General features: G+C 42.5%; 1 protein-coding gene across 10 annotated transcripts in view; it reads right to left on the minus strand.

Moving 5' to 3' along the window:
• The window catches only part of CMKLR2 (chemerin chemokine-like receptor 2), a 68,610-nt gene that overhangs the window by 11,228 nt on the left and 31,447 nt on the right, over positions 1–25,935 (minus strand). For 4 of the 10 annotated variants that reach the window (XR_006713112.1, XM_045480929.1, XM_045480922.1 and 1 more), the window contains one exon: positions 4,867–4,939. The gene's annotated coding sequence lies outside the window, so the exon portion shown is untranslated. Of the gene's footprint in view, positions 1–4,866; positions 4,940–11,626; positions 11,845–22,470; positions 22,698–25,935 lie in introns of those variants that run through there. The other 6 variants (XM_045480928.1, XM_045480923.1, XM_045480924.1 and 3 more) reach the window with 5 other exon arrangements.

Below are 25,935 nucleotides of genomic sequence, written 5' to 3' on the forward strand. Positions count from 1 at the left end.
AGAAGGACTCTTTGAGAAGATGGCAACCACAAAAGACAGGGGGCACGGGGTAAGGGAGTTTGTTATGTGGATCTTGTAGGCAAGAGTGTTCCGGGCAGAGGGAACAGCCAGTGCAAAAGCCTACGGCAGAAGTGCCTCTGACATATTCCAGAAACAGTAAAGATGCCAGTAGAGCTAGAATAGGGTGAGCGATGTGAGCAAGGGGAAGAGGAGAAGAAAGGAAGCAAGAAGGATGCGTGGGAGGTCAGATTGTGCAGACGGTTGAAGGCCGCTGAGGGACTCTGCCTTACACTCTAAGGGAAATGGGACGCCATTGAAGGATTTTGAGCAGAGGTGAAATGTAATCTGTTTCTATTATCAAACAATCCCTCCTTCTGCTCTGCTGGGAATAGACTCTTGCGTGTGGTGGTGGCAGTGCGGCCAAGCGAATATGGAAGTAGCAAGACCAGTTAGAAGATTATTGCGAGACGCCTGGTCAGAGATGAGAGTGGCTTGGATAAGGGTGGTAGCAGAAGTGATGAGAAAGGACTGGATTCCTTTTTTCTTTTTTTTTTTTAAGTTTATTTCTTTTGAGATCCAAAGAGAGGGGTGGGGGAGGGGCAGAGAGAGAAGGAGAGACAGAATCCCAGTCTCCACACTGTCAGCCCAGAGCCCACGGCAGGACTGAAACTCACGACCACGGGATCATGACCTGAGCCAAAACCAAGAGTCAGAATCTTAACCGACTGAGCCACCCAGGTGTCCCGGGGCTGAATTCTATCTCTGTTTGGAAGCCAGAATCCATAGGTTCCTTGGTGGTTCAGGTGTGAAAGAGGAGCGTCAAAAAGGACCCCCAGCTTTTAAGGGGCCCTCTGTCCCAGAGTCTAAGGCCCTCTACCAACCTTTGTTCCCTCTTCTCATTGGCTGGGACATGGATCCAATGAGGAGCTATCTTGTACCATGTGGATGAGGGAAACATGTTTTTTTCATAAGCTAGAAGAAGCTTGGGCAGTCAGATGACCTCAAGGAGCAGAGAGGCCCTACCTCTTCGGGCTTCCTTTCTCTACGTGACTAAGTGAGAAAATATTTGCCCCGCTATTGTTTTGGGCTCCTGGTAAAGCAGCGGGGCCTGTATCCTAACTAACTTAGCTCCTCTAGACCTTGCCTTGAAGCACTGGGCTGGAGACCTAGCAGTGCCCACCTCCCGTGAAGGGAGGCTGTAAGAAACGCTCAAGGAAGGAGCTACTCTTAGCAATGGTCATGGCTCCTGGAAATGTACTGGCAGAGAGAAAGCGGGGAATCTTCCCTTAGGGACAGCAGAGAGAGGAAGAAGCTGCCTTTGTAAGGGGGGAGTCTCTCTTACCCAAAGCAGCATTTCCATTCCTCTTAATTTTTTTTTTAACATTTATTTATTATTGAGAGACAGAGAGAGACAGACCATGAGCAGGGGAGGGGCAGAGAGAGAGGGAGACACAGAATCCGAAGCAGGCTCGAGGCTCTGAGCTGTCAGCACAGAGCCCGCAGCAGGGCTCGAACTCGCGAACCGCGAGATCACGACCTGAGCCGAGGTCGGACGCTTAACCGACTGAGCCACCCAGGCGCCCCTCCATTCCTCTTTAGATGAGAAATGTACTTTCTGATTTGCCATAGTCACCACCATTTCCAAATCACTCATTTATGATACTTTCAAGAATACTGTTAGCACTTGAATTTGTAATCTTTGCTTAACACTGTGCCCTGTATCTAGAAAGAAATAAAATGATTGTAAAATAAAACTGTACACATACGAGACAGAGTACAAATAAAGTATGGATAATGCAATCTCAAAATTACACCTGCAATCTCGGGGCACCTGGGTGGCTCAGTCAGCCACCTGACTTCGGCTGGGGTCGTGATCTCACGGTCTCACGGTTTAGGAGTTTGAGCCCCACGTGGGGCTCTGTGCTGACAGCTCAGAGCCTGGAGCCTGCTTCGGATTCTGTGTCCCCCTATCTCTCTGCCCCACCCCTTCTCATGCTCTGTCTCTCTCTGTCTCTCAACAATAAATAAATGTTAAAAAAAAAAGTTTTTTAAAAAAAACAAAGAGCAAAAAGAGAGACAAAAAGAAAGCATGAAAAAATGTGTCCTCAATCTAATTATGTGGGTACATGCACACACACACACACACATAACACACATGTTTTTTGAGAAGTGATGGAAGGCTGGCAATCAGACTCAGTGGTGAAACTGGAGAAACATCTGGGCAATAGAAATGAGCCTTGCTGGGCAGTAACCAGAAATGGAGATGAATAGCAAGCGAATTAAGTCTTTGAACCCGGGCTTAAAGGAAACCCTGTCATTTATTACACAGGCAGAGGCAAACAGTCTTGGCTGGCAGTGACTTTCCACTGAGACCTCATATAGCTTTCTCAATTTGGAAATGCTTGGAACAGCACAATAAGAATGTCAAGATGAGACGTTCAGACTTGCCTGAAAAGAGGAAATAGCTACTGTATTTGTCTTAAACCATATGTGCTGCTGAAAGGCAAATAAATAACTGTGCCTGAGATAAAGACTAACAGATATACGTGACCATAAAAGCTTTTGAGTAGCCACTTAACTAGGTGCCAGGCTACGCGGTGGGTGTGCATATATGCAGATCCATCAAGTCTGTTAGAAATGGGTGATAAATGCTCGGTGTGGAGCAAAGGTCGGAGGACTACCCCTGAGGTTTGTGGTTTGGCTTCCAAACAGTATGAAGAGTGATGTTTACTGCAGGGATTCAGATTCTGAGAGGACCCAAGTTATCACATTCCTGGGTTACATTTACCCAGATACTCAAGTGGCCAATGTCTGGTCCTGGAGCAGAGAACTGTATTTTTAATTAAATAAATTGGTCTCTGATCAATTCAGATTTAATAGATAGTAAAGTCTGAACTCTTTTCTGGAAAAAGAGATTTCACTGCAAGAATCCTGGCAGAAAAGTGTGGTGATAAATAGTCTGTAAAACCCAGATGATTTGGGGGAAGGACATCTGGTAGAAATGTGTATCATTAAACTTTTAAATGTGGCTTTAAACTTTTAAACTTTTAACTGTGGCTTGGCGATAGAGGGAAACATTTTGTGTATCTACCTTGACAAAACACAAGGATTCCTTCTGGCAGAACATTTGGTGAATGCAAGGGGGTTTAATTTAGTTCCACAATGATGAGTTAGATGGATTTTTATGGACCATTGCAAAAATGTACACCTAACAGAATCTTAAGAGAATTTAGTCTCTAAACTCCTTTGAACAGAGAGAAGGATATGGTGTTGTTGATCTTTGTCTATGTGGATTGCCCGTGTAGGGTTCCCTAAAAACCTGGTAAAAAAGAATTGAAGAGGGGCGCCTGGGTGGCTCGGTCGGTTAAGCGTCAGACTTCGGCTCTGGTCATGATCTCACGGTCCATGAGTTCGAGCCCCGCGTCGGGCTCTGTGCTGACAGCTCAGAGTCTGGAGCCTGTTTCAGATTCTGTGTCTCCCTCTCTCTCTGCCCCTCCCCTGTTCATGCTCTGTCTCTCTCTGTCTCAAAAATAAATAAATGTTAAAAAAAAAAAATTTTTTTTTTAAAAGAATTGAAGAGCTGAATGTGTCTCCTTTGAAAACCTTGAGGGAACATGTATTTTGCTTCTGAATGAATGACAGAAATGAGTGGAACAGATCAATGGACATGACAGAAACTGGTGAAAACCACAGATCGGTGACCCAGCAAAACTTTATTTTTCAAGGGCTGTCTTCTTAGGGAAGAGAGATTTTTTTTGAAAAGCATATGTGTATGTGTGTGTCGGCGGGCGGGGGAGGGAGGGGAGCTGGGGGAGTTATTTGGGAGCATTGCTCAGTATTTTCCACTAGCTATCAAATGTAAACTCTATACCACACCCCAGATTATACCCAAGATGTCTGACACCAGTAGAGTATTTTGCTACCCTTTGGTTGAACAGTCTCTGCTTGGAAGATGTTGAAGTATGGCAAAGTTTTTTAAAGGCACCTGTTGATTGTTTAAGGGAAGCCAGGGAAGTTTAAATGGAAATTAAAGGCTGGGCGTGAGACTGATGGCTCCTGCTGTTTGGGAGGTGCTAGAATAGTGATTGCCACAGAGCTTCTCCCATCCGAAGCCCTGGCATGACACACACCTTAAAAGAGAAGCATCTTGCCTATCTGTCGTTCCTATGTCGTTTACTACTACTTAATGTCAGACACGAAGATAAATAACGATAGTCCTTGGCATACTAGGAGGCTGGGAGTATTTTGGTTTGGCTCAAAGAAGGGGAGTGTTCTGGTAACGAAGGCCTTTGAATGTCGTGCTTAAGTATTTGGATTTCATTCCGTGGCCAGTTGGGAAAGAATAAAAATGTGTGTAGCTGGGAGTGACATCGCCAAAGCTTTGTTTTTGTAAGGATCATCCGGCAGCAGTTTGGGAGAATGTTGCCACGATTGAAGACAAAGAGGGAAGGGCCTTAGGCATGAGAGTGAGAATAAAGATGAGGGAGACATCGTTTGAGAGACGTTCACTTCGGAAATTAATAGAAGCTTTCAGGAAGCCTAGCTAAACTGCGTTTAACCTTCACAATAACTTTTTTATTCAGCTGGCATTAAGGTCAACCTCAGATAGAAGAGCCAACTAATTTTAGGCATACAGATGTTTTATTCACTTTTAAAGGCAGTGGGGTTGGGAGAGAGTTCTTCCTTTATGGGGAAAAAAAACACAAGTGAATTGAGTGGAAATGAAATGATACCTATTTCGTTCTGTTGGGATCAAGGTCTTTTCATAAAAGGCACTTGCCGGCTGACTAGAAGTGTAACCCCCACGCTTCACTTGGACAGTTGAAGAAGACGAAGCACATATTTGAAAAGTCAATGCCTACTTACGTTTCAGTTGTTTTAATGCTCCACCCAGAAGTTAATATCCAGATTTGTGCAATCCGTATGGCCCTGTGGACTGCTGGGAGAAAACAGAGAATAGTTAACCTTGGGTCAGGGAGAAACTTTTAGGCTTAATTTCTTTGCAAGACTTTCAGCTAATTAACACACAGATATAATTTAAATATCCAGCAATAGGGGCACCTGGGCGGCTCAGTCGGTTGAGCATCCGACTCTTGATTTCGACCCAGGTCAGGATCCCAGAGTCACGGGACTGAGTCCCACGTTGGGCGCGGTGCATAGTGCCTGCTTGAGATTCTCTCTCTCTGCCCCGCCCCCACTTACTCTTGTGCTCTGTCTCTCTCGCAAAGAAGTTAATAAAGAAATAAATATCCAGCAATAAAGTGGTCTATGGGCTCTGGAATCAGAATGCCTGTTGTCAGATCCCAGTCCCATCTCTTCCTAACTGTGGTATCTTAGACAAATCAGCGATTCCCTCAAAACCTCAGTTTCCTCATTTGACAAATGGGCATAGTAATAGCACTAACTCATAGGGTTGCTGTGATAATCACAAAAGGAAATCCTCAAAAGGTGGTTTGGCTCAGTACCTGGCACATTAAGCGTGTTCAGTAATTGTAGCTATGGATTATCACCAGTTCAGGACTAACCAGAGCGGGAAACTGGCTGGCTCCTGTGAGAAGGGCATTCGACTCCTGGGGCACCTGGGTGGCTCAGTCGGTTGAGTGTCCGACTTTGGCTCAGGTCATGACCTCGAGGTTCGTGGGTTTGAGCCCCACATCGGGCTCTCTACTGTCAGCGCAGAGCCTGCTTCGGACCCTCTGTCCCCCTTTCTCTCTGCCCCTCCCCTGCTTGCACACTCTATCTCCCTCAAAAATAAACAAACATTTAAAAAAAGAAGAGCATTCGACTCTTGATCTCGGGGTCCTGAGTTGGAGCCCCATGTTGAGTGCAGAGATTACTTAAATAAATAAAACCTTTAAAAAATATAAATAAATAGACACTCATTTTGTTTTGTGGGCTTCTTATTTTTCAAAATATTGAATCTGTATGGAGTTCACACATTGTTAGATTCCTCTTTTCTGAAGGTGTTTGAGTTGGGGGCTGCCATTATTATCCCCAAATCTGGCCAAGAGTGGTGAAAAAATAGAATACCATAGAGCATTATAGTCTTCTTACTTCTCTCGTTCATAAAGCTACTTATTTATCTCTGAATAAAGATATAGTCTAGGTCTTTTACATTTTTCTTTCTTTCTTTTTTTAATGTGAGCTCTATGCCCAACATGGGGCTAAACTCATGACCCTGAGATCAAGAGTTGTGATCAAGACGTACATGCCCTACCAACTGAGCCAGCCAGGTACCCCAACATAGTCTAGGTCTTTATCTCACTTTTTTCCAAATTTTATTCAGAGTCTGGGAGAATCACCATCATCAATAATGTAATGTTTCAAAGCCTTAGTCACAGCAAAGAGAATTCCTCAAATCAGTATTTCTTTGAAAAGGGATTTTTCAAGTAATTTTTTAGCAGTAGGAATATGGGTACTGAATTTGAAAACCTTGGGGCGCCTGGGTGGCTCAGTCGGTTAAGCGACCGACTTTGGCTCAGGTCATGATCTCGCGCGGTCCGTGAGTTCGAGCCCCACGTCAGGCTCTGTGCTGACAGCTCAGAGCCTGGAGCCTGTTTCAGATTCTGTGTCTCCCTCTCTCTGACCCTCCCCCCATTCATGCTCTGTCTCTCTCTGTCTCAAAAATAAATAAACGTTAAAAAAAAAAAAATTTAAAAAAAAAAAAAAAACCTTGATGGCACAGGACTTGTGTAACCTTATTTTTGTAGAGCATATGACTAGACCACTACTGGAGATCCGAGTTTTCCCAGTTTGGGGATATTTTCATTCATATAAACAATCAACACCAAAGCTTTAATCCTTTTTTAGTGTCTCCTGGCAGTGTTATGTCTCCTGAAGAATGGATTTTAGAGCACCTCACAGAGTACATAACTTTTCATAAATAGATACCACCCATGGCTTAAATTCAGAAAAGTTTGGGCCACACAGTGGAAGTCTGCAGCTACCATACCTGTTTGCTCTTCTATTTCATCATTACTTGGCACTAAAGACGTTTTGCTTCTCGATCACATATTGTCAATGACATTTACAGAATAGGGGCAATACAGGGGTTTAGGGTGGAGACTGAATGGGCAGCCATTGGATTCTTATTTTAATTTATATTAAGATATTTCCTTTGTGAAAGAGAGAGAAGGCTATTCTGCAGGAGAAGGAACAAAAGTCAAGGGACTTGTAGAATAGACCCAAGTTGCAGCCATTTCACAAAACAATACTGTTTATCATTCAGAGAGGTAGTAAGTGAACTTGGTCGCGGAGGTGGAAGAGAAACTGGTTTTGGTTGCAACAGTAATGTTTTTTTCAACACAACGGCAAAAATGTGCGGGGTGGTGGGAAGGGCAACGGTGCTAGAACTTCCTCCCATTCATGGAAGATTATGCCTTACAATATATATTTATATAATGCCTGACAATAGCTTTGCCTCCCCCCACCCCCCCAAACTGGGAGGACGTAGGAGGGAGTGTGGGATAAAGTGTAGTCGTGGAAGATAAAATAAAGCCTAAGTTGAAAGTCTTTCCAGTCGGTCATTACCAAACAGTTGGGTGCCAGAATCATTATTTTGATGGTTTGGAGCCATTCGTCATGAACATTTAAAATTATTTCATGCTAATAACTGCAAAGCTGGCAACCTCAGCTCTCCACTTTGTCATGGTCAATCTGTATCAGGAGTAGTTTGTTGAGGTCGGCAAAACAGATTTTGAAAAGACCACCGGAGGGAGAAAGCAGTGTAAAAGGAAGGACCTAGGAGACCGAGGGCACTTGAAAAGTTACATCTTTGCTGGAATGGCTGAAGGAAACCAGTGAGAAGGGAAAACTGAAGGAGTCTGATAGCTGTCTTCACATACTTTAAGATGAGGAAAAAGTAAGACATTACTGTGTTTCTCATGTTGGAGCTAGGACAAAAAAATGTTGGCATAACAGCCAAGAAAATTTGGCTTCGTAGAAGCAAGAATTTATAGCTGTTCAAAACAGAGAATGTTAAAAAATCTACCAAACAGCAAATGGAGCAAACAGATACGTCGCATTGGGTGGGCACTAAGGGGGCTCGGCACAGCCAGGCTGCTGGTTGGGGATGTTCCAGAAGGCACTGATGCACGCACAAAGAAGGGGTCTTTAACACCATTCTTTCTTTATTTAAAAAAAAAATTTTTTTTGACGTTTATTTATTTTTGAAAGAGAGAGAGACAGAGTGTGAGGGGAGAGGGGCGGAGAGAGAGGGAGACATAGAATCTGAAGCAGGCTCCAGGCTCTGAGCTGTCAGCACAGAGCCCGACGCGGGGCTCGAACCCGTAAACCACGAGATCATGACCTGAGCCGAAGTCAGACACTCAACCGACTGAGCCACCCAGGCGCCCCTTTTTTTTAGTTTTTCAAATGTTTATTTATTGAGACAGAGAGAGCACAAGCAGGGGAGGGGCAGAGAGAGACGGAGACACAGAATCCAAAGCAGGCTCCAGGCTCTGAGCTGTTAGCACAGAGCCCAACACGGGGCTCAAACTCACGAGCTGTGAGCTCATGACCCGAGCCGAAATCTGACACTCAACCGACTGAGCCACCCAGGCGCCCTACAGTCTGTTTCTTATTAAAACAAATGAGAGCCATTTACCTCAATACACTACTGTGGATAGTTTGTGATCTATCTCTGAACATCTGGATATCTCACTCTATAAATTCAGGGACTCCTTTGCAACTTACAATTACAATAATACTTTACAATTATCCCACTTATGGGAATGTTTCCTTATCGTTTGTCCCCCTTGGTCCACCCAAAAGTTCAGATTGCACAGCACAGGGCCAAGATTAGGGTGAGGCAAGTGAGGCGGGGTCAGACAAGTGTAGGGCCAGATCCTGACTTCACTTAAAATTTTGGTATTTTGTTCAGCAGATTTTTTTTTGCATTCATTTTGATTAATGCAGTTTTTGGTACTTTGTACAATTTTACGTCAGTTGACTCACCCTGGTGCTGGCCCTGCCACTGAAGTCCGCAGGTACTAAGTAGCCTGGTGTGTTGAAAGAGCACTGGAACTAAGGAGACACCAAGTCTTAGTTCTGTGTGTCGCCAGATGCAGGACTTTGGATGAGTCCCCTTCCCATTTGGGATCCCAGGCATCTCATCTAATTTTATTTAAAAAAATTTTTTTAAGCTTATTTAATCATTTGTGAGAAAAAGAGAGAGAGAGAGTGCTCAAGGGGCGCAGAGAGAGAGAGAGAGGAAGAGAGAATCCCAAGCAGGCTCTGCACTGGCAGCGCGGAGCCTGATGTGGGGCTCAAACCCATAAATGGCGGGATCATGACCTGAGCTGAAACCAAGAGTCAGACGCTCAACTGACTGAGCCACCCAGGCGCCCCAGTGACATTTAATTGTAGACTTTTATGAGAAGCTAAAAGATGGCAGGAGAGTGTATTCTAGATCTTTTTCTACTCAAGTAGCACCAAATCTGGTGCTTTGCACAGAGTGGGCATTTGAAAAGTGTCTTCTAATAAATGTGGGGGTTTTTTGTTGCACACTGAAACAAAATTATAGACCAAGTTCCAAAACGAAAAGTCCACACAAATTAAAAACATTCTGCAAATAAAAATCAAGCCTCCCCAAACAAGAATATTATCCGTCCTTCATTCTTCCCATAAAAAAAAGAAAAAGAATTTGAAATCATTGCTCTTTGATTTATTTAATTATGGCAAATTCTTATTGCTTCTTTTTTTTTTTTTTCTGGGAAATATTCTATTCAAATATTTCAGGTCTTTAGTGAAGCAGACTTGTGTAATCATCCAGCCCTCAGGGATTTCTTTCCATCTAAAGATACTAGTACCACCCTAATGAGTCAGATTTTATAAAATGTAACATCTGTGAGAAAAAAATTATAAACATGCAAACGTACCCAAAACAGCTGGAGAGCTGCAGGAGAAATAGAATCTCCACTTCCTAACTAGTTCTTCCTGCCTAAGTTTGCATAGCTAGAAGGTAAGGAGAGAAAGCATTTATATTTTCTCCTTTTCTTTCCTTGACTAAGAAAGAAAGAGAAAAAGAAAAGAAGGAAGGACAAAAGGAAGGAAGGAAAGAAGGAAGGAAGGAGGAAGGAGGGAGAGAAGGAAGGAAGGAGAAAAGGAAGAGAGGGTAGAAGGAAGGAATAAGGGAGGAAGGAAGGAAGCAATAGATTGCAGTTCAGTGGTAAAACTTATGACTGTATTTTAAGAGCTTTCCCTTGTTCTTGGCTCATTTTATAGTTGGCATCTTTTCCGTTTACTTAACACTCTAGAGCGGTAGAAAAGAGAGAGGAAAGAACCACTTCTGAGGCCTCTTAACTACATTATTTTGTAAATTGGTCCCGGACCCAGTAACTATACAGTAAAAGAATTTGCATTTATTTAGTATCTTTCTTTCATATTTGATAGGACTCATGCTGACCCAGAAACAGAGGTGTAGTACTTGAGGAAAAGAAATGGGGTCTTGTGAAGGTCATTAAGCATGGTGGCTCATAAGAAAGAATGGACGTATGTATATATCCACTGTTCCTACTGCTCAGTACTTTGGATAACTCAAAAGCCAAGGGTTTCACAGGTACTCAAATCAGCACCTATCCAAGTAACATAATATATCTTCATTGAAATATAACACAAGCAGTTAATCTCCTGGCAAGGAACTTGGAAGGAACTCAGTAACAAAACACTTGATATAATAATAATAAAAAAATTTTTAAATTCTACTTTTAGAACAGGTTCCTGTATCTTTTCTGTTCATCACAGATTTTCTCTAACAAGACAAAGTCAGACAAACCATTTTAAGCTTAAAGTCCAACTATCAAACATTATTAAAAGCAGAAAAGACACGCCAATTTTAAATTCACCTTTTTTTTCCTAATTTAATCCTAGTTAACATATAGTGTAATTATGGTTTCAGGAGTAGAATTTAGTGATTCATCACTTACATATAACACTCAGTGCTCATCTTTTTTTTTTTTTTTTTTTTTAATTTTTTTTTTTCAACGTTTATTTATTTTTGGGACAGAGAGAGACAGAGCATGAACGGGGGAGGGGCAGAGAGAGAGGGAGACACAGAATCGGAAACAGGCTCCAGGCTCCGAGCCATCAGCCCAGAGCCCGACGCGGGGCTCGAACTCCCGGACCGCGAGATCGTGACCTGGCTGAAGTCGGACGCTTAACCGACTGCGCCACCCAGGCGCCCCTACTCAGTGCTCATCTTAACAGGTGCCCTCCTTAATGCCCATCACCCATTTAGCTCCTCCCCCTACCCATCCCCCATTTACCCCCTCCCCCTTCCCAACACCCCTCCAGCAACCCTCAGTTTGTTCTCTGTATCTGAGTCTCTTATGGTCTGCCTTCCCCTCTGTTTTCATCTTATTTTTTCTTCCCTTCCCCTATGTTCATCTGTTGTGTTTCTTAAATTCCACATATGAGTGAAATCATACGGTATTTGTCTTTCTCTGACTGCTACATTCATCTTCAAAACCACCATGCAGAATCATATTAACAGTAATCATAGATAGCTTGAGTTGAAGACACTTTAGTTTTGTCTCCATTAAGATAATAAAATTTTGAAGGTTCTGAAAAGAGATATCCAGAATGGCCTTTCTATTACTTCTCAAAAATCAAATTCCACCATACACACCTGGAAAATAAGACCGTAAGGCAGTGTCCAGAATGTTCGTTAGAAATTATCTCTCTTCTCTCACTTCAGAATTCACTTGTTAAGCAACACCCACGTTGAACTTTATGTCAGTTACTGTACAAAGCAAATCATCTTCTCTGACAGGTTTTCCTAGCTGGTAATGTGCTTAGGTAGCAGTTATGGGCCCTGAAGTTTTTTCCTAAGATGGATCTGGTAAGCCTACATCAAAGAGATACAGAAGATGGACTAATGGCTTTTGCAGGGCTTTTTTAAAAAATATACTTTTTTTAAAGTTTATTTTTATTTAATTTGAGAGAGAGAGAGCAAGTAGGGGAGAGGCAGAGACAGGGAGACAGAATCCCAAGCAGGCTCTGCGCTGACAGCCCAATTCAGGGCTTACTTAAACTCATAAACCGTGAGATCATGGCCTGAGCCGAAGTCAATGGTCGGGCACTTAACCACCTGAGCCACCCGGGTGCCTTCTTATCACCCAAGAGAAGGGAGTCGATGTAGCCCACCTGGGCAAGGTCCCACTCAACCACCTCCACTCACATTTCCACAGTGTGTGGCACTCGCCAAAGGCACGGAGACTAGTGTCCTGGGGCAACGGGTTCCAACATCTAGACGTGCTAAATTTCTGCACCAACACAAGATTTCTCCTTGACCGTGAGCTCAATGTGAATCAAGAAAGGGATGTGACTGCTTAAAAAAAAAGAAAGAAAAAAGAAAGAAGAAAAACAAACAAACAAGCAAACAAAAAACCCTGTGAATTTGCCCTGGAGCTCTTTTAATAGAATTGAGGGAGTGTTTGTCCAACTCTGCTTGAACTGGTCAGGTTGCACCCGGGGTTGTTGTATTCTTTTCTGAGAATTACAGTTTAAGAGGAACGATGGTAAACTGGAGCATGTCCAGAAAAGAGAGAACAGGGTGGAGGGAAAGCTTAAAACTGTATCATGTTGAGGAACACTGAATGAATTGGTGGAAGCTATTTATTCTGGAAAAGAAAGAACAGGATAACCTTTTTTTAATTTATTTTTTTAGTAATCTCTGCACCCAACATGGGGCTCGAACTCACGACCTCAAGATCAAGAGTGGCATGCTCTTCTGACTGAGCCAGCCAAGCGCCCCTGGGTAGGATCACTTTTTCAAGCGGGTCAAGGTCTGGTATGCAGATGAGGGAAATTTATCTGGCTGGAGAGCAAAACTAAGGACGTGAGAGAAAAAGATATTTGAGCTCAACAGAAGGCAAACTTTCTGAAGACTATAGTGGTTAAAAATTGGCATTTATTCATTTAAAAAACATTTCTCAAAAAAATTATTTTTTAATGTTTATTTTGATTTATTTTGAGTGAAAGAGAGAGAGGCAGAGAGAGAGGGAGAGAGGGCCCAAACAGGCTCCGTGCTGTCAGCGCAGAGCCCAACGCAGGGCTCGATCTCGCCAACTGTGAGATCCTGACCTGAGCCGAAGTCAAGAGTCAGACGCTTAATTAAACCGACTGAGCCACCCAGGCGCCCTTTATCAGAAAACATTTTTTAAAATATTTATTGAGCATCTGCTATGTGTTCTGGGCCCTGAAGAAAGAGTAGTGACTGGTGGTGAACAGAACCCATGGAGCTTTCATACTAGTACAGAACTGGGTCAGATGATGGCACATTTCTCATACCTGGAGATGTTTAATGAGGCAACCACAAATTGAGGGTTTCGTAGGAGGACACCAGGAACTCAGTGTGACTGGGCTTGATGATGTCTAAAGTACCGCCAACCCTGAAACTCTCTGTTTGGGTTACTCTGACGTTGTACCGGATACAGTTCGATGGCTCTCCTGGCCATTGGTCAGAATGTACAGTTCTGATTCTGTGGCTTAGCGGTAATTTCCCAATCAATGAATATATGCCGTGCTGCCTTCACTAAGTGTTCTTGGAGGGGTGGGGTGGCATGAAGGATAAAAGGAGAGGACAGTATAAAATTTCTTTCACGTGTAATGTACTGTGAAGGGAAACACTTTTCTTATTTCTCATTTTGACTCCCAAAGATGTGGCTGCCATGTCTATTTCTTTTCATCTGTTGCAACTTGCCATTTTTAGTTGGGGAAGTGGGAGTGCTCTCTTTACAAACCAATTTCTATTCTTTAATCTCTTTGGAAGAAGGTGAAGTAGGGGTGCCCGGGGGGCTCAGTCAGTGAAGCATAGGACTCTTGATTTCAGCTTAGGTCATGATGTCACAGTTTGCGAGACTGAGCCCTGAGTCAGGGACTGTGCTGACAGTGTGGAGCCTGCTTGGGACTCTCTCTCTCTCTCTCTGCCCCTCTCCCACTCCCTCTCTCTCAAAATAAATGAATGAACATTAAAAAGAAAAAGAAAGAAAGACAGTGAAGTTAGTATGGCTAAAGATCACAGAATTGTAGTCTATTAAAGTGAAATGAGATGTCAGAGACAATTTAAATCTACTCCTTTCGTTTTATACATGAAAAAAACGTAAAGTGGAGCACTTATAAATATCTGAATGCTGAGGAGGCTGGGTCGAAATAAATACCTAAATACTAACGACAGAAGCACTAATATTACTAGGGTTTTAGGCAGAATATTTACTTTGGGCCAAGAAAGTTTTATAAAGAACCATGCAGGACTTCTAGAAATTACAGTTAATATTGAAATTTATGTTATTGGATGCATAAAATAATAGTGTAGACCCAGCCAAAGGGAGACTGTAAACCTGAAGATATATCTGGGGGCGCCTGGGTGGCTCAATCAGTTAAGCATCTGACTCTTGATTTTGGCTCAGGTCATGACCTCATGGTTTCACGGGTTCGAGCCCCTCTCTCTGCCAGTGCAGAGCCTGCTTGGGACTCTCTCTCCCTCTGTCTCTGCCCCTCCCATACTTGTGCTGTCTCTCCCTCAAAATAAATAAATAAACTTAAAAAGAAAAAAAAAAGAAGATATATCTGAAGCAGGTACCTAAAATGTAGCACAGAGAGACAATAAGATGGAAAAGAGGGAAAAAGGCTAAAAAATAAAAGGCAAAGAGGAAAAAGCCCTAACATTTAATGAAATCAATGTTGCAGAAGGGAATGAAGCCTTGCGTTAACCAGGTGGTTAAAAGTAGGACCACTATCAAAGTCTAGGTTATATGTGGGTATGTTGATCATCTAATAATAGGATTATAAATAATGGCCATAATATTCCTGATCAGGACAAAAGATGACTGATTTGGGGATAATTCAATCTGGTGATTCTCAGAGGTACCAAATGTCTTCTGGAGAGGAGAGGATACATATTGTTCTGCCTTGATAGCATCCACAGACCTGTGTGTCTTCAATTGAGGAAGAAGGGTCATTTTTGAAAACAGGATCCCTGGGGCCTTCACCTAAATATAGAACAACTCTCTAAAAGAATAAAATCAGAAAGACAAAAACTCATTCTAGAAGGAAATCAGGACCATGATTCTAAGACCTTTCGTAAAATTATGAAATGCTTGTAAATTTCTCATATTGACCGTGTTTCTGTTATTTACTATTCTCTTCTAGTGATTAACAGTAAAAGATTGAAGATAAAACTAAATGTTTGTGGAGCAAAGGGTATGGCAGTTGGAGAGATGCGCAACAAGAGAAGTGGGCAGAGTCAGCTATGGCGGTGTCTGAGTTGGTGGGACCCCTCAAAGATAAGGAGAGAAAAGGAGCTGGTTCAAGCCTGGCTCTGAAGCTGAATGGCAGAAAAAGACCATGGAACTCTCCAACAATGTAGTCACTGCGGTCTACATAACTTTTTGTGCCTTAATACATTCGTTCAGTTGTGAAGTGACCCTGTAGGTAGAACCTTCTTAAGAAGGCTATTAGTAGCTCAAAAGCTTGGTGGAGTTATTATGTTGCTGGCAGTATGGTACTCTAGCTACTCCGGATATTTTTAAAGCACTTTTCACTACAAAACCTCTAAAAACACTAGATTAAACAGGGGCACCTAGTGGCTTGGTCAGTTAAGCATCCAACTTCAGCTCAGGTCATGATCTCACGGTTTGTGGGTTCGTGAGTTTGTGGGTTCGAGCCCAGCATCAGGCTCTGTGCTGACAAAGTTTTATTTATTTAAAGCTTATTTATTTATTTTGAGGCACAGCGTGCACATGCAAGAGAGGGAGGAGCAGATAGAGAGACAGAGACAGAAAGACAGAGAGAGAATCCCAAGCAGACTCTGCACCATCAGTGCAGAGCCCGATGTGGGGCTCGAACTCCAGAACCGCGAGATCATGACCTGAGCTGAAATCAAGAGTTGGACGCTTAACCGACTGCGCCACCCAGGTGTCCCCAAAAATCATCTTTTTAAATGTATGGCTGAACTGGCAAGAAAGAAAGGAAAATTCTTAGTGGCCTGAACTGAAATGGAGGGATCAGGAATCCAGAGAGACATCAAAGCTGTAGACTGTCCCAGGGCTTATGCAACCTTTCCTTTGTTGTCACCACCATGCAAAGCTCAGAATATATAATGTAGGACCTGGAAATTTCCTTAAATGCCTGGAACCAATAAGTCTCCCAGGTTTTGGTGAGGGGCTCTGTCTGCATGTTGGGGGCACACTTTTCAGCTCCGCTTTAGCCTCTATTTTCTGCTTGCAGAACCTTCAAGGTCATCCAGAGGTGAAAGCTTAGGGCCTTTTCCTGGCTTTCTTGGCCATGTACAGAACCCCGGGATGAGCACAGCCTATACTTGCATGTGGCCTTCTGGATTCTCAGGTACACATCAGAGCTTTTCAAGGCCTCTCTGTATGTCTCATTCCTCAGTCTTTCTTTTAAAGCTTTTGGTTAGTCTAATGCTTTCCCTCCACTGGTGTCCATCACCTCAGGCAGCTGAAAAGCTAAGTAACTGCCTGTTATTATTTTTGACAAATGCTTCTGGGGAAAAAGCTTTTCACAGTAGGTGAGCTGACTTAGGTCAAATATAGATAGTCTTGCAAGTGAGTTTTTCCAAGAAGCCACCAGACAGGTCATAGAACAGTTCTCTGGGGATGAAGCTTTGAAGGATTTCCACAACTGCTTTCTGTTCCTTTCAGTTGCTGCCTGGCTGCTTGCTAGTCTTCATGGAGAACGAATGCAGGCTGCTGGTTTTCCAGAATATTGCAAAGCAGGATGAGACCAGGGCAAGTTAAAAATGCCACACAGCTCACTTCTTTTACTGTGATTGAGTTGGTTTGAATTTTGTTGTTTTTGTTTGTTTTTATGTATCTTTATTTAAAAAAAAATTTTTTTTATTCATTTTTGAGAGACAGAGAGAGACAGAGCGCGAGTTGGGGAGGGGCAGAGAGAGAGGGAGACACAGAATCCGAAGCCGGCTCCAGGCTCCAAACTGTCAGCACAGAGCCCCCTATGCGGGGCTCGAACTCACGGAACTGTGAGATCGTGACCTGAGCCAAAGTCAAGACGCTTAACCCACTGAGCCACCTAGGTGGCCTTGTTTGTTTGTTTATTTCAATTTTTTTAATGTTTATTCATTTTTGAGAGAAAAAGAGAAAGAGACAGAGCGCAAGCTGGGGAGGGGCAGAGAGAGGGAGACACAGAATCCGAAGCAGGCTCCAGGCTCTGAGCTGTCAGCACAGAGCCTGACGCAGGGCTCAAACCCACGAACCGTGAGATCATGACCTGACCAAAATGGGTTGCCTAACCAACTGAGCCACCCAGGCACCCCACCCCTTGTTTGTTTTTTGGGGTTTTTTTGTTGTTTTTATTATTTTTTTAATTTGCATCCAAATTAGTTAGCATATAGTGCAATAATTATTTCAGGAGTAGATTCCTTAATGCCCCTTACCCATTTAGCCCATCCCCCCTCCCACAACACCTCCAGTAACCCTCAGTTTGTTCTCCATATTTATGAGTCTCTTTTGTCCCCCTCCCTGTTTTTATATTATTTTTGTTTTCCTTCCCTTATGTTCATCTGTTTTGTCTCTTAAAGTCCTCATATGAGTGAAGTCATATGATTTTTGTCTTTCTCTGCCTAATTTCACTTAGCATAATACCCTCCAGTTCCATCCACATAGTTACAAATGGCAACCCCTTGTTTGTTTTTAATGAACATCCCAGATTGTTGCAAGCTTTTGGGTAAATATCAGAGTTATGTAAAAGTTGCATGTGACCATTTTGCCAGTTTCTTGTTGCTTTGTGGAGGAGAGAACTTTCAGAGGTCCTTACTCTGCTATTTTTGCTCATGTCACCTGAATAAGGAGTTGGAATAGGCATATTTTGTGCATATGGGAACCACGTGCCTCAAATAGCATGGTGTTCTTTTAATTTTTATTTATTTATTTTTTCAACGTTTATTTATTTTTGGGACAGAGAGAGACAGAGCATGAATGGGGGAGGGGCAGAGAGAGAGGGAGACACAGAATCGGAAACAGGCTCCAGGCTCTGAGCCATCAGCCCAGAGCCCGACGCGGGGCTCGAACTCATGGACCGTGAGATCGTGACCTGGCTGAAGTCGGACGCTCAACCGACTGCGCCACCCAGGCGCCCCACATGGTGTTCTTTTAAAAATTAGGCTTATGGAATCTAAGAATAATAATGTAGCCCACTTACTAGTTAAGCTCCTATGGAAACACACATATTTTTCCACCACCTTCTTCTCCTTCCTAAACTTGCTTTAGTTGTAGAGACTATAAAAGTGAATGAATGAATAAATAAGTGAATCAATCAACCAGTCAATCAATCAAATGTGTGACTCATCAGAGGGTCCAGTTCAGGGACTTAAACACAATGAATATTCAAGGAATGATGCTGAATCAAAATATATAGGCTCAAAATAGGCAAAGTTGACCAAATCTGTATTTTATTTTATCCTACACGTAACAGTAGCAAGTCTGTAGCTTTATATTTATCTCATACGCACTTGTGGCTCCTATACTGAAGATTTCCCAATTCCTTTAATGTTTATGGGATATATCTTAGTTTGAGTGGAAAATGAGCACTACCATATAGTTTTAGCAGTGAATTCTTTCCATTAAAGACAGGGGAAAAAGGACAAAGGAGGGATGGAAGAAAGTAGGGAGGAGAAAGGAAGATACCCCCGTCCCTTTGTCATGGTGGTGGCCATTGACAAATTTTGAAAGTATTTGACTAATACCTAGCAGAGGTAATTCTTTTCCATCAGAAAACTTATAACTAGCTCAATTGAGGGATATTAGTTAAAGAAGCTTGTCTGGAAATAATCTGAAAAGATCCTTGTGTCTCATGTCTTCCTTAATTTGTTATAACGAATGAGTCATAATATTTTAAGAGGATTAGAGCTGCTTATAATGAGTGCTACATTTAAGGGACTAAAGAAGCTTTAGTAACAATATAATATAATGTGATTATGGTACAACATAATACGATGGGACAAGATAATATGATTCTTTCATTTCCTGTTTTCACTTGCAAATTACAAAAAAAAAAAAAAAACAACAAAGCAGCTTTTTCTTTCATTCTTTGTTAGAGAAGAAAATGTGAAGGTTAAATAGTATCTGGCTATGTATACTCACACACACAAATACTGTGTTAACTCAATTTTAAATATGTGTAATAAATTTGGTGTAACAAATCATTTTATCTCTTTACTTCTCTAAGACTCTCCTTTATTAATAATGAATATAAAAGCAGGCCTTCAATGGCTTTCTAGCAAAGGTAGTGCATATCTTAAAAAGTTACTTTATCTGTATTAATACTTAAAATCATCGAATTAAAAGCAAACTGTGTTATTTTCCTCAGTTTTTGTGACATTAAGTCACAAGACTCAAATTTGAAAAACACTGAAAAATAGGAACGTTCTTCAAGACATCAGGCCTGGTCTGTTTAGTCTTTGTCAAGGAAAAACAAATAGAAAGATAGTTCCATGTTAAAAGAGAAAAGAGGGGCGTCTGGCTGGCTCAGTCAGTTAAGTGTCTGACTCTTGATTTGGGTTCATGTCATGATCTCATGGTTTGCGAGTTTGAGCCTCGAGTTGGGCTCTACACTGACAGTGCAGGGCCTGCTTGGGATTCTGTCTCTCACCCTCTCTCTGCGCCCCCCCTACTCTCTCAAAATAAATAAATAAACTTTAAAGAAAATGGGGAAAAAAGATCAAAACAAAGTAATCTGTGACCTTTGATGAAACATTTTTTTTTATGTTTATCTTTTTGTGTTTGTTTGTTTATTTATTTATTTTGAGAGAGAGAGAGAGAGAGAGAGAGCACAAGCAGTGGAGGGGCAGAGAGAGAGAGAATCCCAAGAAGGATCCCAAGCAGGCTCCAACTGTCGGTGCGGGACCTCACGTGGGGCTCAGACCCACCAATGGTGAGATCATGACCTGAGCCGAAACCAAGAGTCAGACGCAGGTGTTCCTATCTTTTTTTTTTTTTTTTTTTTTTTTTCAATTGAGGTATACTTACGGCACAGTCTAGATCCCCTTTCCAGGTAAAATGTTGCCCTAGCTCCTGGGGAGCCATCAAGAAACAACGTCCAAAAAAAAAAAAAAAAAAAAATTAAAAAAAAAAAAAAAGAAACAGCGTCCAATTAGCAGCCCTTCAGGGACTGCTGTTACTACACAGAGTTCCCTTCCCAGGGCCATGCCCTTCTAGAGTGGCTCACCTCCAGTGATGGCTGAAATGGAAGTAGGAAGGCCTGGCCATCATGCCCCAGTGGGGGATAATTCTTACGGGTCCATTTTAGCTTCCCAGGTCCACCTATGGAGACGGTCCTACCTTTGCAGCTCAATTTCTCCCCATGCCCAGTTGTCTCCCCACCTTCTACACACAGGAATGGATCCTAAGGGCACAGTCTCATATCCGATCATTAAGCTGTCCCTGAGTCTTCTTTTAGAAGAACCCAAACTATGACACATGATAGACATCAGACAACCTCCAAATAAGGAACTTTTTTTTTTTTTATGTTCTGTTTTCTTCAAAAATGTCAATGTCATCAAAGACAAAGAAAAGCTATGGAAATGTTCCAGATTAAAAGACTAAAGAGACATGGCAAGTAAATGTAACATCTGATGCTGACTGCATCCTATACGAGAGAAAAATAAAAGGCCCAAAAGAATATTATTGGATCAATTGACAGAACTGGAACATGGATTAGAGGTTGGCTGACAGTATTGCATCAACTTAAATTTCCTCTAATTATTAAGTATGCAATGGTTATGTGGAAGAATGTCCTTGTTCTTAGGAAATAGACACTAAAATATATAGGTAGAGGCTCAGTTAACTGTCCGACTTCGGCTCAGGTCATGATCTCGCAGTTCGTGAGTTCTAGCCCCACATAGGACAGCCCGCTTCAGATCCTCTGATTCCCTCTCCCTCTCTCTCTCTCTCTCTCTCTCAAAAACAAATAAACATTAATTAATATATATATATATATATATATATATATATATATATATGAGGAGAAGGGGGCATGAGTTGTGCAACTTCCTCTCAGGAAAACTACGTGGACGCATACACAGAATATAAAAACAAATGGAACAAAATTTTAACAATAGGTAAAAGGGATTTGAAAGAATTCTTTGCCTTCTTCTTGCAAGTTTTTTGCAAGCTTGAAACTATCTTCAAATAATACATTTAAGATACATAAATAATTATAGGTCAACCAGATACAGCAAAATGTTAGTCATTGATCTAGATTATAAGTATGTAATTGTTCTCTGCACGATATTCCTTCAACTTCTCTGAATGTTTGAAATTTGTCATCATAAAAAATTGGAAAAATACACAGGCTAGGATATTTGTTATGGCTCAAGTATTTAAGGCTTGCAAGACTATACTTCTTGGAGCATTATGTACTGATTTCAGATAGGAGCCACAAATTGAATAGTTAATTTATCTATGATTAAATGAGAGAATACATATCAGCATGCCAATTAGACGCCCTTGTCTAAAGTAGCGCTCTTTAAAAATTTTTTGTCAGTGTTTATTTATTTTTGAGAGACAGAGAGAGACAGAGTGTGAGCAGGGGAGGGGCAGAGAGAGACACACACACAGAAGCTGAAACAGGCTCCCGGCTCTGAGCTGTCAGCACAGAGCCTGACTCAGGGCTCGAACTCACGAGCCTTGAGATCATGACCTGAGTCGAAGCAGGCACTCAACCGACTGAGTCACCCAAGCACCCCTAAAGTAGCACTCTTTAAATCATTATTTACCTCCTCACTCAAGGAAATCCCATTAGATATACAGTGTAAGCTCTGAGTCCCAAAACTCTTTTTTTTCTTTTTTCAGTTTATGTATTTTGAGAGAGACAGAGAGAGCACAAGTGGGGGAAGGTCAGAGAGAGAGAGGGAGAGAGAGAGAGAATCCCAAGCAGGCCCCAAACGGTCAGCTCAGAACCTGATGCAGGGCTCAAGCCCACAAAACCATCAGATCAGGACCTGAGCTGAAGCCAAGGGTCAGACACTCAACTGACTGAGCCACCCAGGCACCCCAAAACTGTCTTTTTAAATTCTCCGCTATATCCTTAGTTGCAAGAACAATTCCCAGAACATGGAATAGGCCCAATAAATATCTGTGGAAAGAACGAGTGAGGAAGAGCTTAAATAAAGATGATTTTGGTATAGTTAGATAATTATATCTACTAACCATGAACTCCTGTCATTATGGTCAACATGAAATTTGGCTTTACTTGTTTGGCTTACTTTCTCTTTCTTATTACAGGTTGGGAGAATCAGAATTCTGGAATTGTTTCAGCAACCCAGTAGTTTATCTGGATAAAGCTGACCCAGGGAAGCTTGAGGTAGTGCTGCTGGGCTCCGGGAGGGAGCAGCAGATCCTTCAGGAAGCAAGCCCGTTGGCAGATTAAGTGTATACAGTGACCTTGAGGAACGAGGTGCAGCTGCTCCTGGGGGCCTCGGAGGGAAGGACTCACCACACAGGACAGAGCCGACTTGAATCCCGGAGAACTGATGCTCCACCACGCGTGGAGGAACGAAGTCAGCCAGCTACAGGAAGCCACGCGTCGGAGAAGATAGCTTAGTTCTTAAGCAAAGCATCGACACTCACTCAGTAAGGCCAGAAATAAATAAAGCTGCGGGAGACGGCTCAGCCAGGAGTCAGAATGCAGAAATCAGGACTGGAGCAAGACCCGAGAGGAGCCTAAACAGATGTGGAAATAGAGTGCAGTAGCCTGGCAATCAGTTTCGTCTTATTTGGATGTTTGCCCACGTGGAGCTGGGTGGAAGTGTTAACCACAAAACAACAGCCTTCCCATGATCAAGACCACCCAGCAAACCACTGGGGCTTGCTGATGGTGCTGGTGGCTAACGGGGGCTCAGTCCCAACTGGCAAGTGTCACCCTGAGACACAAGCTGCTGTTGTTTGAGGGCACCCTTTACATTTTACTTGACTGTACTGTACTTAACATTTCTACTCCCAGCTCAGAGTTGAGGCAAACTGACCAGAGTATAACCAAGAGCCTTTTTAATTTTTCGTCTTTAGCACCCTGCCCAGTACCCTCCCACCTCATTTTTAAATCTAGAAAGCTGATTGCTCCTTAGGCAACTTTTATTTAAAATAATTTGCTGGGGCGCCTGGGTGGCTCAGTCGGTTAAGTGTCCAACTTCAGCTCAGGTCATGATCTCATGGTTCATGAGTTCGAGCTCCACGTTGGGCTCTGTGCTGACAGCTCAGAGCCTGGACCCTGCTTCGGATTCCGCGTCTCCCTCTCTCTCTCTGCCCCTTTCCGCTCATGCTCTCTCTGTCTCTCTCTGTTAAAAGTAAATAAACATTGGGGCGCCTGGGTGGCTCAGTCGGTCAAGCGTCCGACTTTGGCCCAGGTCATGATCCCATACCTCATGGGTTCGATCCCCATGTCGGGCTCTGTGCTGACCAGCTCAGAGCCTGGAGACCTGCTTCAGATTCTGTGTCTCTCTCTCTCTCTGCCCCTCCCCCACTCTGTCTCTCTGTCTCCCCAAATAAACATTAAAAAAAAAGTAAATAAACATTAAAATAATTAATAACAATAATTTGTTTAAATTTATAATTAAATATAAAATTATTTGTTTCAATTTTGTAATTAAATTTAAAATTATTATTTTATATTGAATAATAAAAACGTATCCTTTTAACTAACAGACCCAGCAGATATCTAAAGTGTTTCCAGGGTGACATCTTATCATACTGCTTAAAAAAAATACACACACTCCTCAACCTCATGACACATTGGAGTGAGAATTAAAATCAGTACAGTGGTCTTAATACAGAACTATACCGTGAGACATGATTTGTGATACGTAGGTGTCCGGAAAAATATGATTTATGGCTGGGTTTTATTTCAGATACCTTACCCATTTAGTACCACATAATGTTTCTTCCATTTTCTTCTTTGATCTATTTCATTAGAAAATACTCAACCCGGGGCGCCTGGGTGGCTCAGTCGGTTGAGCGTCTGACTTCAGCTCAGGTCGTGATCTCACACTCTGTGAGTTTGAGCCTCTGTGCTGACAGCTCGGAGCCTGGAGCTTGCTTCAGATTCTGTATCTCCCCCTCTCTCTGCCCCTCCCCTGCTCATGCTCTGTCTCTGTCTCAAAAATAAATAAAAACTTTAAAAAAAAAAAAGAAAATACTCAACCTAGTGACACCTGTGTGGCTCAGTTGGTTGAACGTCCGACTTGATTTCGGCTCAGGTGATGATCCTAGGGTCGTGAGATCGAGCCCGGCATTGGGCTCTGTGCTGAGCATGGAACTGGCTTGAGATTCTCTCTCTCTCCCCCTGTGCCAACTCTCTTTCCCTCACACACTGTCTCTCAAAAGAAAAGAAAATGCTCAGCCCACTGGCCTGAAAGAGGACTTTACTAAAGAAGTCACCGGTGTGTCCAAAAGCTAAGTTACTGGAGGAGGAGTTATAACTCCAAAAGCAGACTAAGTTAGTGTACCAGCAAAGCAAAGGCTTCACTTCCGTGGATTAATGTACAATTTTGCAGTAAGAAAATTCTGGAAAAAAAAAAACTTTTAATTTTATTACAAAATTTATGAGTTTTAGTTTAGTATTTATTTATTTTTTATGTTGAATTACATATGAAGAAATGTCCTAATTTCTTCAGGATTTAGGGCGTGTCAGGAGCAATTGTGAGAGACATTGAAAGGGGAAGAAAGATTCTCAGTGTCTTTCCTATCTGGTGTGTCTTCTCAGCTTCTCTCTGCCTGTCGCTGTCTGAGTGTTTGACAATTGCACACCATTGTCAACAGCTTAACACAAATGACCCTTGTCCGTAGAAATATGAATGAATTGTGTCTACTGGAATGCAGTTGATTATTGTCCTGTGAATTACTGACCAGTTTTGCCAGTTTTGCGACTGTTTCTAAATTCATGTCAACATTCCTGATGGCCTATATATGCGTGATACTTTGAATTCTCGTTTCAACCCATGGTAACATCTCACCGAGTCCATCATTCATTAATGAGTTAAAAAAAAAAAAGAAAAAAACCTTGTGACACGTTAATTTTATGTGAGTCACGATTTACCTGTTTAAAAAATTCTCTTTTCGGGGCGCCTGGGTGGCGCAGTCGGTTAAGTGTCCGACTTCAGCCAGGTCACGATCTCGCGGTCCGTGAGTTCGAGCCCCGCGTCAGGCTCTGGGCTGATGGCTCAGAGCCTGGAGCCTGTTTCCGATTCTGTGTCTCCCTCTCTCTCTGCCCCTCCCCCGTTCATACTCTGTCTCTTTCTGTCCCAAAAATAAATAAACGTTGAAAAAAAAAATTAAAAAAAAAAATTCTCTTTTCATAGATCTTTAGTCCAAAAGTGTTGCTCCGACCTTGGGAGGACAACGAAGAAGGAGGAGGATGGAGGCATGGTAAGGTTTTTAAGAAGTGTGTATGAAGTTTCTTTCCGGTCCACTCAATTTCCAAGACCTACATTTACCTTCCAGTCCTAGGATAATGATGGGACTAAACATCAAGGTGGGGAAGCACTTCCTCAGAGGGGTGGGGGGCTCAGTGAATTCCGGGCAAGTGGGGAAGGGCTTCAGAGGAGAGAATTCTGATAGCACCCCAAGTGTGGCACTGCGGAGGCAAATTCTTTCTTTCGGGATCCCAGACTCTCTTCCCTGCACCCCTATCTGTCCTCTTTAAAGACTGTGTATTAGAAGCCAAGTCCCTAATATTACTGTTGGAATCGAGAGACTGAAAGCAAGATTAATAGAATCGCTTTGCACAGCCAGAACATTAACAGAGTATTCAAGTATGTGCAGCCTTCCTTTTATCTCTCTCTCTCTCTCTCTCTCTCACTTTTTTTTCCACAGACTGAGGCCACTTTAATCGCTGCTGCAGCTACTCAAACAGAGAAAGAGAGCCAAGCTCATGCTCTCGCCATCCCCAAACTCCAAATAAACTGGT

Source organism: Leopardus geoffroyi, chromosome C1 (assembly GCF_018350155.1).
Source record: "Leopardus geoffroyi isolate Oge1 chromosome C1, O.geoffroyi_Oge1_pat1.0, whole genome shotgun sequence".
In the NCBI taxonomy this organism is placed as follows: Eukaryota; Metazoa; Chordata; class Mammalia; order Carnivora; family Felidae; genus Leopardus; species Leopardus geoffroyi.